The 14,152-nt window shown below is 35.4% G+C and overlaps 1 pseudogene; it reads left to right on the top strand.

Annotated features, from left to right (window-relative positions):
• Positions 1 to 3,971: 3,971 nt before the first annotated feature.
• LOC117033991 (transcription factor E2F6-like) lies at positions 3,972 to 4,805 on the top strand (annotated as a pseudogene).
• The last annotated feature ends 9,347 nt before the right edge of the window (positions 4,806 to 14,152 follow it).

The raw sequence follows: 14,152 nt of genomic DNA, 5'->3' as shown, positions 1-14,152 counted from the left end.
CCTACATTTCCACCCATTTAACATTCATTTAAGAGTAATTCTCCTGGAAATCAGATGTATGCAGAACTTCAAAAATGAGAATTGTAAAATATCTTACATAATCAGAAAAAAAAAAAACAACCTTTTCTCTCAGTTATATATGTAATTCATACTAGACAGGGATTATTTATTGCCCAATCTATTTTAAAAACACATAAAACAAACAAAAAGTCTGCCTGTACTTATGCTGAGTGAGTGTGGATAAACATAGAATATAGTTAGGAATGAGAACATTAGCCTGGATCATTCAGGGAAAATGAACAAACCACCGCTGAGGAAAAGGGACTAGCGACATATACTAAATTTCCTTATACACTTTTGTAGACCCATTCTTTATTTTGTTGTGCAGAAGCAAAAAACAAATGAGTCCTGGCTTCCTTCTGCTATGTATTGAAATAACAAAGAACTAGCAGACCAGTAATAATTCAGCTCTATGTGGTTAGAAAAGCTTTATCACAGGGGAGCCTTGGAACAAAACACTCAAATCACCCTGTCGTTTGTCTTGTCAATGTGTTTCCACTCTTCTGCCTTATAAACAAAAAGCAAAACCACAATTTTGATTGGGTAACAATTCCCCAGCACCAGACCCAGGGGATAATTTCTTACTAGTCTCTATTAGTCATAAGAATCTCATTCTTGATTGGCCTATAGGTGAACATGCAACCTAATTTGGGAAAATGACACATAAAATGAATCTTCTTGGGAGAAGAAAGTCTCCTTTCTGCCTGTGTCCTTCCTTCCTGCTTTGAATGCTCTCATGTGAGGCCATAGTATCTTGTAATCATGGAAAGGGGTTGGGGGCACAGAAACCAAAAAGAATTCCAGAAACATTGACTAATAGCCAACGTCGTCGAGCCTCTGAGGGAACTGCCTATATCCAGATTTCTTGTTAAGTGAGAAAACAAACTTCTACGTGTTTAGACCACTCTAACTTGGCCTAAAACTTACAGCTAAAAATATTTTAACTAATACATTCAACATGAAAAATTATGCTAAAGAGAAAACCAGAAACAATAAATAGCAAATGTTGATTGAGTCGCTATGTGCCAAGACCTATTTTTACCATTCAGGTTCTCATGTATGCCTCACAATAATCCTGTGAGGTATATATACTATCATAATCTTCATTTATCAGTAAAGATGGTGAGGTACAGGAAGGTTAGTAATGTGCTGGTAAGTGGTCAAACAATGTTTGATGGAATTGCCATTTTGAGATTTTTATAGAGCAGCTTTTAAAAATTACTTTTATTTGAACTCTAGTAAATAAAATGATTACAGATGAAACTGTCAAAGAAGAATGTTCCCAGGTAATTAAATCTAATGGAAGAACTATAATGAGTTCTCCTGTAGTTGTTGCTCACTCTTGTCTGTGTTTATTCTACATTGTTGCTAATAAGATGCTGTGATTGTACAGGTTTTTGGTTCCATTATTTCATAATTTTTTGGCATAATTTTTTTTGGCAGAACAGTGCCTTTACTAAATCTTCATAAAACACAAATACAGGAAACCTTTCACAACTACAGCATGTTAAGAAAAAGCTATTAATTTAACATAAAAATGATACTATATTATCTCAAATACTAAGAGAAGGCTGAAAAAACAGGCAAAAACTAAGATTACCATCCCACAGTGTTCAGTCAATGAATTTTCATTTTGCTTATGACTAGAAACCAGGAGGCAAGGAAAAGTTGACTTTTTCAACACCAAGCAAGCATATAAATAGCAACCATCACCAATCGGGGAAAATTGCATATTTGGAAAATAGAAATTTGGTACCAAAAATGTGCTTCCAAAAGGTCATTATAAGAAATCCAAAATTCAAAGACATGATAAAGAGCCACGTATTGGGCACTCATTCATGCATAGACTTTTGAATGCATTAGCCGGTATATTTCTATCATGAACACAACTTATCAGCTGTAGTTGTCTCTTCCCCTTAATGGTCCATTTCCTAAGTTTAACTTCTTTTGGCTTTCCCTGGAGTATTTGCTTTGAAATTGCATTAAATTTTTGCCTCATTTGTGTTTAGACCCCATACTTCTTCCATCAGTACTTTCATAATATGATGATATATTTACAGCCTAGCTTTTAATTAATTTTGGCTTAAAGATTTCCATTTTATAGAACTGGACTTATTAAAATAATTATTTCATTAAAATATCACAGGAAAAAGAACCAATATGGAAGGGAATACTTCTCGTAAAAACATTGATGAAATAATCATGCTGGAAGGTAGCCTCGTTTAGAATGTGCATTAATTTTTGGCAAAATTTAAAAAAAAAATTCTGGATTACCAAAATCACATTTATTAATATTTTTAAATGGCAGCTACAATAATACTAAGCATATAGGCCATTTTTAAGTCGATTTATCTGTTCAGAAGGGGTATAGGCAAAATTTGAAGTAGGTCAGATTTATCCTCTCCCCTCCCCTCTAAGGTTTGGATTTTCTTTCTACTGTAGTGGAAAGTCTATACTCACTGTGGTCCTTTGCGCAAGTTCCTTAGCATTTCTGAGTCTACTTTTCTCATTAAAAATAAAAACAGGTTCTACAGCCTCAGAGTTTTTATGATAATTGCTTGAGCTAATGCTTGTCAAACAATTTTATAAAACATTAAACATTCAGAACTTTTTTTTTAATCCATTACCCCTACATCATCAAAACTTATTCATTATGTGTCATTGCTTAGGGAACTGCTGCTGCTAGCTATCATCTGTCATCGGTATTTGTGTTTTAAGTTATTTTAGCTGAAGGAAAAGAGAGCTAATGATGTTAATACTGAGAAGCCCAAATTTGCCAGCCTTCTAGGGTGTTCAGACAAATTGGCTCAGTTCCCTATTCTGTAGACACTGGGAAAATCGGGACCCTCCACAATTTCCCAGGTGCTTTTTAGGGTGGTGGGGGCATGGGAGAGACTTGCAGGATCCAGCCATCTCTCACTGCCAGTCCCACTTTCCATTCACTGCCTTGCCTCTGTGACCTCTCTTTGTCTGTATCCTTAACCCCCTGTTCATTTCCCAAAGCTGCACTAACAAAAGACTGTTGGGTGAGTAGCCAGCTTTTTATTAAACAAAACGTTTAGGGAGGGGGAATATGCCCAACATGGAAGAAGGAAAAGTAATCATTAGAAGATTGTTTTAAACTGTGCCGTCTCCCCATCTTTGGATATTTCTCATTCTTCTACGACACTCCTTTCCTTCCTGTCCAGGACTCCCAAACCTCTGTGTGGACCCTCACACCCAACAAATTGAAAATTTCTCTTAATACATTATACAGTGTAATTTTTCTTCTTTATTTCTCCCCTTCAATTTTCTCCTTCCAAACTATACCTAAGGACCCTGCCATGACTTAAAAATATTGATATTTTCATTAAAGTATTCTAAATAGAAGACCAGTATAGAAAACTAAGCAGAAACAGTGAAATTAGAATTTACCTTTAAAATGGTTTGAAACACTATGCCAATTGCTTCCGTACATTATTTCATTTAACCTTCCCAACAACCTTGTGGAATGGGTACTATTATCATCCCAATTTTACAGATGAGAAACCGGAGGCCAAATCTGTATCTACTCCCTTGTTTCTGTTCTTTAAATATTTTGTTCAAGAGGAAGGCTTTCATATAAACTAGATGTAAATAATATTCTTCCCTAAAAGGGTGAGCTGAGGAAGAGTATGCGTCACCCTGCTCTCCTCCAGTCTGCGTTATACCTCTGGGCCGTGGGCAGTGCCACATGCACCTCAGCAGAGCATGAGCCGGCTTCGGTGTGGCTCTGGGAGCCCGGAGGTTGGGGGCGGCAGCCACGCGAGCAGGAGAAGGCAGTGGGGAGCGCTCCCCAGAGTGCGAGAGTGAGGGGCAGCTGGCTGGGCAGCGCGGTCAACAGCAGCTGCTGGCGCGGGAAATTGCCTGCCGCCTCTTGGACCCCGACGAACCAGGAGCGGGTACGCTTCCGGTGCCGAGACCCCATTAACGTGGGGGGCCTGCTGCCATCCAAAATAAGGATTCGTTTAAAAGATAATGTACAATATGTGTCCATTAGAAAAGCTCTAAAGACTTGTTTTGATGCACCCCTGGTTTATTTAACTTCAAAATGTATGGATCTTGTCAGAAATGCCCCTGGGGAGTGTTCTTGACTTAAATAAGGTTGCAACCAAACTGGGAGTACAAAAAACAAAGCGTATAATGACACACCAATGTCTTGGAATCGACCTGGTTGGAGGGGGAAAAATATATATATATATATATATATATATATATATATATATATATATATATATATATGAACCTATTAGATGGATAGGATCTGATCTCAGCAATTTTGGAGCAGTGCCCCAACAGGAGAAAGCTGCAGGAGGAACTTAGTGATTTACCATCCATGGAAGATGCTCTAGATGCGTTAATTAAGGATTTTGCTCAACACTTGTTTGTGTTACCACCAGACAAAGAAAATGAAAGACTAGCTTATGTGACATATCAAGATATTCATAGCATTCAAGCCTTCCATGAACAGGTTGTTATTGCAGTTAAAGCTCTAGCAGAAACCAGATGGGATGTTCCAGCTCCCAGAGAAGATGTACACAGTACAATACCGAGCACCAAAGGGCCCCGCTGATGTTTATTTATGTGAAGTGGCACAGGATCACTCAAGTAATAGAATGTCTGAAGGTGGAGGGACCTTCTCATCTCAAAGCTAACACTCAGAACACCCTGATAAAGAAGAAAATCCTCCACAACAAAGTGAAGAATTGCTTGAAGTGAGCAACTGATAGGATTTGAGAATTCCTGTATTGATGAATGAATTATGCATCGCATTTGATTCTCAGAGCCAGAAATCACCTGTGAAGTTAGTTCCCTGATTTCCCAGTCAGCAGCATTAAGGCCAGTAGTGTCTGGATAGTTCATTACTTAGATTCCTGGATAATTATTGTTTCCATATTCAAAAACAACTCTTTTTATGATTATTCACTGCTTTTTGTCAATGCAAGAGACATCCTGCTTACTGAAATAACTTCATCACAAAGCACGTCACTAAAACAGATGGCCAGGCATGACATGGACAGTTATTCGTGCCCCTTTCTTCAAAGTGCCTCTGCCCCTTTCTTCAAAGATCATGTGTCGTTATCACAAAAGAAATTGCCTTACATGGTTCATGTCTGCAATTAGCTGATGCACGTTGGGTGAATGTGCACACACATCTAAATGTGGTGTATTTGTATATATCTATAATGTTTAGATTACTTATGAAATATATCTAAGTGTACAACCAAAAATATGGAGAGTAACACAAATTCTCTAATTTCTGTGGTATCTATAACTTACTAGAATCCTCTGAATGAGAATTAGAGGATAATTTTTTCCAAACTGCTACATGTAGAAGTATAACTATGCTATACGTTTAAAGTTTATGTACATAATTAAAGAATTTCAGTATGATTCCCAGTGCTAGAACTGGATTTCTAGCTACCTACGGTTATTGTGTCTGAGCAGACCGGTGGTTTGTAGGGGCGAGTGTGGAAATGCTATCAGGTAGTGGCTTAATTGATTGCACAACAAGAATTCAATTACAGTGAAAATTGGAAATTATTTTAACGTTTTGCTTGTAGATTTTGTGATATGTTTCTGTATGCAGCCTTGCTCTTCCATCAAAGGAGTTTACTTATGATGAGTTAGTTGTACCCTGCCCTCTCTCCTGCTCTTGTCCCCCATTTCCAAGTACCTAGTTAATTCTATCTCACTGGCTAGGTCATTTACCACTCTGTACCTTAGTTTACTCAGTAGTTTACCATTAGACTGTACGCTCCTGGAGGAACTTTGTCTTAATCATTGTTATACCCAGCGCCTTGCACCATGCCTGGCACATAAAAAGTGCTCAGTAAATGTTTGAACAAATCTATGAGCTAGTGAGTGAATTGTAAAATTAGACTAAAAATACTTCGCTTGTCTACCATACAGGATTCCTGTAAGCATCATTCAGTTTCATACATTTGACCTCTCTCGCTTTCAAAGAAAGATTTGAAGCAACCTGAAATTAAGACTTAGTATAAAAAGATTTAAAATAAAAATCAAAAGTCAAAACAAACAAAAATGCCTAGTGTTTAGGATTCACATATATACCTCTGAGCTCCAGGGGCTTTTGTCCCTCTGCTGAAGCCCCGCCTCCTCCCTCAGTGGCAATAGCAGTGGCTATTGGCTTTTCTCTCTAGGGCTGGGACTGCTAGTAGTGCTCCTCATTTTAGACATGATTGATGAACATGAGATTGTAGGCGGGCTTTGTGTATACCGGGATGCCCAAAAACTGTACACATTTTAAGAGATGTTATCTATGTATCGCTTTTCAAAGTTGAATTGAATTCTGGTAGCAATGCATAGTATGACGTTCGCTCAAAAAATGGTGTTATTAATCAAATGACTGTTAACATCATTTATTGTATTACAATTTTAATACAGTTTGTTCCTTTCTTAAACTATGTATACGTTTTTTGGGCCCCCTCTGTATATAAGTCAGGTGCTCAATGGAAAGATCTGGGCTGTGACTGATAGAGTTGGTGGATGTCAGTTTATATGTGATGGCTAAAACCATGAGAATAGATGAGGGCATCTAAGGAGAGGATACAGCAGGAGAAGAGGAGAGGCCTATGATCATCTGTATTTAAGGAGAAACACAGAAGGAAAAGCCTTTCCTGAGAAGGAGTAATAAGAGCGAAGTGATAGTATCGTTTCTGAGCAGCAGTTCCTTACTTGTGAAATGTGACAAAAGTTCTACTTTACAAATTGTTCTGAGGGTAAAATGAAATCATGGGAAACGAAAGTCCTTTGTAAACTGTAGACGTGTTATAAAGGATTGTTTCCTGTCACTTCAAAAAAAATAAATAGTTACTGAAAATAAAAAAATAGAAGGGTGAGCTGAGGTCCTATCCAATCAAAACCAGAAATAATCAGTTCCACCGATGGAAAATAATTGGAATAGAGTTTTGTTTTGTGTGTGTGTGTGTGTGTGTGTGTGTGTGTGTGTGTGTTTAGCTTTCTCTACCCTTCACTGATTTGCTTTCAGTTACACAGTAATTAGCCTTGGACCATATTTATTCAGTGATTATATACTAAATCTAATTGCTCATTCTGCTCTTTATACTTATTCATGATAGTCTTTATTGAATTGTGGATTGCCACAGCTTTGACGGAAGTTGACTTCTCTACTTTTGTATCTGACAGGAATTCATGAGTCCTTGTCAAATATGCACAATTAGTTTGCAATAATGCCAGCATTATTATTTGTTTGTTTTTTCTTTTGGGATCCTCAAATTGTTGGGGTTTTTTTTTTGTTTATTATTTTTTAAATATTTGTGAAAATTCAACATGATTTTGTGGCATGATGACAGAGAACTGGTAATATTATGTTCTGATCTTGTTACTCTCCCAAAATTCCTAAGAGATGTTAGGCAATTCTAAAAATTTCTCTCATTCTCTGAAACTTCATTTTAAGTTGGGGAAAATGCCCAGCTCCTAAAGTTACAGAATCCATTAAGTAAGAGATGATTTTAAAGATGATTTAATGGAATTTTACAATATGCAAATTAGAAGACATTATTATATATAATAAAAGTCTGTGTTCTACTTATGAATTACTGCATATAAATACTTTTAACCTCAATAGAAAAGGACTTTAATTTACACTCAAGTAATATTAGTCATAAGAAAATTCTAGTAATCTAAAATGAAGGAATGTTTTCTTTTTATTAGTTATGCATACCCATAATTTAAAGAGCTAAATTGTTCTATAAAGATCATAGAGATTTTATTATGAAAAACACTACTTTTAGAGATTATATTTGTTATTTACTTTCATATCTCTAAAAATACATAGTAGTGATGTTATTTTTTTTCCCCAGTATTACCCATCAACTACTGACATCTAACTGGAGCTGAGGATGTGGTTCTCTTTCTTCTCCCTGTCCCATCATACTGACTTGCTTCCCATCTCTTATCCTTCCACTACAGTTAAAGCACAATTTTAGTTAGATCGTTGTTCAGTATTCACATTAGTATAACTCAGTAAATGCTATTCAAAGTTGTGCCATTGAAAAACCTATGATTACTTTGCCTTACTACTAATCTTTACATTTTCCATGGAGTTAATAGTTGCCTCATTTTTCTTCGTTTTAATTTGTAATATATTGATCATAAATTCAAATTCAGACCTTGAATTCTGTGTCAATTGTCTGAATCTCCACGCAAGTGTTCATTCTTTTTCTCCTTTACCTGCCAATTCTTATTCTTTTTGTTATAATCTCTGGGAGATTTGCTAAACTGTATTTCCATCTATTATTATTTTCAACTGCTTTTATATTTTGAATTTCCTTACTTCCTAGGATACTAATGATTGTCAAGTTTTCTTCCTCTTGCCTAGGCTCTGTTTCCTCCAAAGTGTTGCTTTTTTTCTCCTTTTTTACTGCTTTTTTTAAATTTAGCAATGAGATTTACTATTAAATATATATATATTTTTAGATTTTATTGGGGAAGCGGAACAGGACTTTATTGGGGAACAGTGTATACTTCCAGGCCTTTTTTCCAAGTCAAGTTGTTGTCCTTTCAATCTTAGTTGTGGAGGGTGCCGTTCAGCTTCAAGTTGTTGTCCTTTCAGTCTTAGTTGTGGAGGGTGCAGCTCAGCTCCAGGTCCAGTTGCCGTTTTCTAGTTGCAGGGGGCACAGCCCACCATCCCTTGCGGCAGTCGAACTGGCAACCTTGTGGTTGAGAGGATGTGCTCCAACCAACTGAGCCATCTGGAAGCTCAGTGGCAGCTCAGCTCAAGGTGCCGTGTTCAATCTTAGTAGCAGGGGGCGCTGCCCACCATCCCTTGAGGGACTCGAGGAGTTGAACTGGCAACCTTGTGGTCGAACTGACAACCTCTAACCGGCAGCCTTCGGAGTTAGGAGCATGGAGCTCTAACCGCCTGAGCCACTGGGCCGGCCCTTTTTCTGCTTTTTTATGTTCCATGTTAAAGCCTTTCTTCAGATGTGCAGTAATCTTGATTATCGGCTCATATTTAAGGATAGAGGACTGAAACACTAATCAGATGATCTGAGCATGAGGGATAATTATCCGATGTAGGCTTCACAGTAGGATAATTTGACTAGGATATTTTGTTGATGAGCCCTCAATTTCTTCATTAAAGAATCAACAGAGTTTCCCAGTATTAAAAACATGGGGTTGGTTTTCACCAACAACGTTAACTAGCATAGAATTTTTAAATTGCCTAAGAAGTTCTAGAGGCATTTTATTTCTACTTCAATATTTTGCTCCTAGAAAAAAAGTAGACCATAAATACAAAGAGTAGTTACTGGGCATATCTAAAAAACACATATGAAGAAAGACCCTTTCCATCTCAACTTTTCTTTTTCCCTTATTAAAATCCCCATGAATTAGTTCAGTGAATAGTGTTTCTCAGGCTAAATTTCTCTAGACCACTTTCTTAAAATTTTGCTGCCTGCTTTTCCTTATCTTTTCTCAGATGTCAAAATAATTTGACATGAAATTATTAAATTCAGAATTATTACTCACCTTCACATTAAATTAAGTAACTAGGATAGGTAATATTTATCCTCCTAAATATATACTTTTCTTATAAATTTTATGCACTATTATTTTTGAGATTCAGAAACTCTCATTCCTATAATACAGTTCCAGTTTCTGATAATAAAATTGTTCCTGGTCATATAATGGCATAAATGCGTAACTATTTGGGGCTAGAAGGACAGAGTACCAAGGGTGATGGTTGCTTAGTCAACTGAACAAATTGAAAATCAGTGTCTGGATGACTGTCTGTTTTCAATTTATTAGAACTTGGTATCAAGTGTAACCTGATAGCCATAGCACACATAACTGCCTATCCAGCACCATCTCAGATAACATCATTGCTTATCTTACCTTCTCTTTACATTTCGACACTCAAAATATAGACTGTAACTTTGTCCTTTCTCACCTCTGTCACTTTGCTTATGTTCCTGGTTCTTATGAAAAGCTTTCTATTTATAATTGGTTACAGGATCACCTAAACATGGATCTTGATCATTTACAGTTTCACCAAATTTAATCATTTAACATTTTTCATGAGTTAGTCAGATAGCAACCTCAAAGAGAAGGACTAAATCTTCACTAGAAATTGAAATAACATTAAGTATAAACAAATCAGCCACTTTAATTCTCTCCTAAAAGGGAGAAAGTACAGTTTCACGGTGAGTGTAGGAAAGAGCCACTTGTGTTCACCTGGAAATTGGGTAGCATTAACAAGCTGGAGAACTCCAAATCCTTCAAGCAATCATAACCTTGACTTCATTTCACCTCTAACATGCATCACTTTCATCTTCTCATCTCTCTCTGCTTATGATCCACGCCCAAGTATTCAATATACAGGAAAAGGGCCATGAACACATAAGCACATCAGAGGTGTTGCTCTTTATCCTGTGCAAAAAAAAAAAAAAAAATCACAGTTTAAATCTAAGTACGCTTAGGTACCTTCACTTCCACTCCCCTCATGGGGGTTAGTGATTTAAGGAATCAGTGTGTGTGTTATTATTCCTATTCACATCGTGTTCTTATAGCTGCCCAATCGCATCCCAGCTGAGAAGCCTGAATTTAAATGCAGTGAAGCTCAGTTTTCAGTTTCTCAAGTTGATCTTCAAGGAAATCAGAACATCTGCAAGTCTATCAATATCTTCAACTTCAAGCTCCTAAAAGTTATCAACCTCATCACCAAATGGCATTTAATCAGCACCACTATGCACTGACTCTACAGCTTCTGGAACAGGAGTAAAGGGAATAGGAGAGGATATACAGCAACCTGTCCAGCAAAGCTGCTGTTGTATAAACATGATTTAACACAGGCAAAAAAAAATTCCCTGGATTGGTAAGGTACATGTTTTTTCACTTTACACTGATTGTAGCAACTGGCTTTTCTGTCTCTAAAAAGAAATAAACTGGTAAAAACTTGTCAAATGCTATCATTTATTGTGCATGCCACTTGTAGAATGTGATTCTGCAGGAGAATTTGCCCTTTACATATGGTTTAAGTTATTGGCAAAGTAAAACTAAACAAGTGCATTTTGAAAGCATGGTGCGAATGCCTTCCATTTTGGTTATTTATAGCTGTCCACAGCTATCAATGTTTTTATTTTAAAATTATTAGAACAATTATAGGGCAGGAGGTGTGTGCTGAGCTTGAAAATATGACCAAGAATGATTCATTTGTTGAGACTATGTAGAAAAGTAGCTTCCCTGAACAAGAAGAATTATTCTTAGCATTTTATTTTATCCAAGGATATTGATACAGTTTTATCCCTGGAGAAATTTCCCATCTATTTCCTATTTAACATTTTTCTTATTTTTTAAAATGAAATTAGACAAGAAAATGAAATAAAAGATTCTGAAAAATTCAAATATTGCAAGAAAGAAGGTACTGGTAGCATTTCCAGTGGTGCAGTTATTTTTCTAGCAGGTCCAATAAAAGCAAAGTAAAATAATGGGAAACAATTATAATTCAGTAAGCATACTAGTTAAAAAAATAAAGAAATAACTAACTTTCCTATACACAATAAACAGTTGGTTTGAAATTATACAGAAATAAAAGATCCAATTTACAATAGAAATCAACAATCAAAAATCTAGGGACAAACTCTTGAAAAACAAAGAAAAATATAAAATTCTACTGAAAAGGTCAATATTAGGAAGACATACTTTCTTTTATAGAAAGACTCATTATTGTAATGATATCAATTATCTCTAATCTATGAATTCACTCTGATTCCAGTTATAGAACTGATTTTGTGAAATGTGAAAAAAATAATTTAAAAAATTTTGAGGCAGATGATTGGATACATGAAATTATTCAGAAAAATCTGAAAGAAAAGAGTAACAGAAACATAACAAAGTAATTAAAAGAGTATGACACTGGAACAGGAATAAAATAATCAATGGAACAGATCAGAAAATCTAAAAATGAATGCAAGTACATTTGAGAATTTAGTATCATCTGTGGAGGAAAGACTTGATTAGTCAATAAATAGTGTTGGGACAACTGGCTAACCATTTGGAAAATAATTAAGTTAGATTCCTACCTCACTCATTACACTAAAATAAATTCCAGATGGATAAAAAAAAAAAATTTAAACTAAAACCATAAAAGTAGTTTTAAAAAACTCAGATGACTGTTTTTAATAAAATTGGAATATGAAAGGCTTTTAAAAAGTGACACAAGATCCAGAATTCAAAAGGAAAAGACTGATAATTTTGACTACATAGAAATGAAAGTTTTCTCTATATTTAAAAAAATCAGTAAAGCCAAATGATACAAAAATACTGGAAAAAGTAAACATGACAAATATGGCAAACAAAGGGCTAATTTCTTTAATGCATATTTTTAAAACTCTAATTTGAAGATCCATAAAAAAAAATGAATGCTCACTAGTGGACTGGACAAAGGACTCAGTAGCTGGCCTCCAGAAAAAACAACAACAACAAAAAAACACACTAATCATTTAACATATGAGAAGACACTCAGCTTCACTCATAATTTAAAAAAAAACACAGAATAAAAGAGCAATACAAATTTCTATAAACATAATGAGCAAAGATTAAAATTTGATAATATTAAGTATTGAAATTTTTGTGTGCATATAGACAAAGATTTAAAAAATGATATATTTGATGAAGGTTTGTTAGAAGGAGAATAAATTAGTGTACTTTTTCAAAAGGCAATTTGGCATTTTCATCTAAATATAAATATACATTTTCATTGATCTAGCAATTGCACTCTAGCCATTTAACCAATAGATGCACTCACATAAATGTTCAGAGATACACGTACAGTCTGAGTTTATGTTCAACCAGTAGGCAAGTTATAGCTATGGTGGTTGTTAAAACACAGAAAGCCTTTTGAAAATGGTTGCTGCACTGACCTCCTTGAATTCCTCATCTAATATCTTAGCTACCCTACCCTCTTGCAGTGGGCCTGTGACCCACTGAAAAAAGATTAATGCCTGGTTCAGCAGGGGGCTGCTAGAATCTCCCTCTAGCATTAATGCTGGGATCCACTTTTATTGATCAGTGCCCATGACATAAGGATTATTAAGTACTTTTAACATCACTTCTGTGAATAAAATGTTCATTACAATTTGAAAATATCTAAATACCCATTAATAGAAGGCCAATAGCATAATTTGAACTATAACACTATCATGAAATATTATGAGACAATTAAGATCAAGTGGGGTTCATCTCAGGGGCACAAGGATGGTTCAACATAAATAAATCGATCAATGTGATACACCACACAAACAAAATAAAGGATGAAAATCATATGAACATATCAATAGATGCAGACAAAGCATTTGACAAGATATGACATCCATTTATGATTAAAACACTTAATAAAAGGACTATAGAAGGAAAGTACCTCAACATAATAATGGCCATATACAACAAACCCTCAGCTAATATCACACTTGTGAAAAACTGAAAGCTTTTCCTCTAAGACCAAGAAGAAGACCAGGATGCCACTGTTATTCAACATAGTATTTGAAATCCTTGCCAGAGCAATCAGGCAAGAGAAAGAAATAAAAGACATCCAAATTGGGAATGAAGAAATTAAATTGTCACTTTTTGCAGATGTCATGATTCTTTATAAAGAATCCACCAAAAAACTATTAGAAACAATAAACAAATAGAATAAAGCTGCTGGATACAAAATCAATGTACAAAAACCCATTGCGTTCCTATATACTAACAATGAAATTTCAGAAAAAAAAGAAATGAAAACAAATTTCTTTTGCAATTGCAACAAAAAGAATAAAATACCTAGGAATAAACTTAACAAAGGATGGAAAGGACCGATATGCTGAAAAATATAAGCCATTATTAAAAGAAATGAAAAAGACAAAAGAAGTGGAAAGATATTTTGTGTTCATGGAGTGGAAGGATCAACATAGTTAAAATGACCATATTACCCAAAGCAATGTACAGATTTAATCCAATTCCCATCAAAATCCCAATGGCATTTTTTAAGGAAACAGAACAAAAACATCAGATTTGTATGGAATCACAAAAGACTCCGAATAGCCAAAGC

This window comes from Rhinolophus ferrumequinum, chromosome 14 (assembly GCF_004115265.2).
Source record: "Rhinolophus ferrumequinum isolate MPI-CBG mRhiFer1 chromosome 14, mRhiFer1_v1.p, whole genome shotgun sequence".
Classification (NCBI taxonomy): Eukaryota; Metazoa; Chordata; class Mammalia; order Chiroptera; family Rhinolophidae; genus Rhinolophus; species Rhinolophus ferrumequinum.
This window is presented reverse-complemented; position numbering and strand designations above follow the sequence as displayed.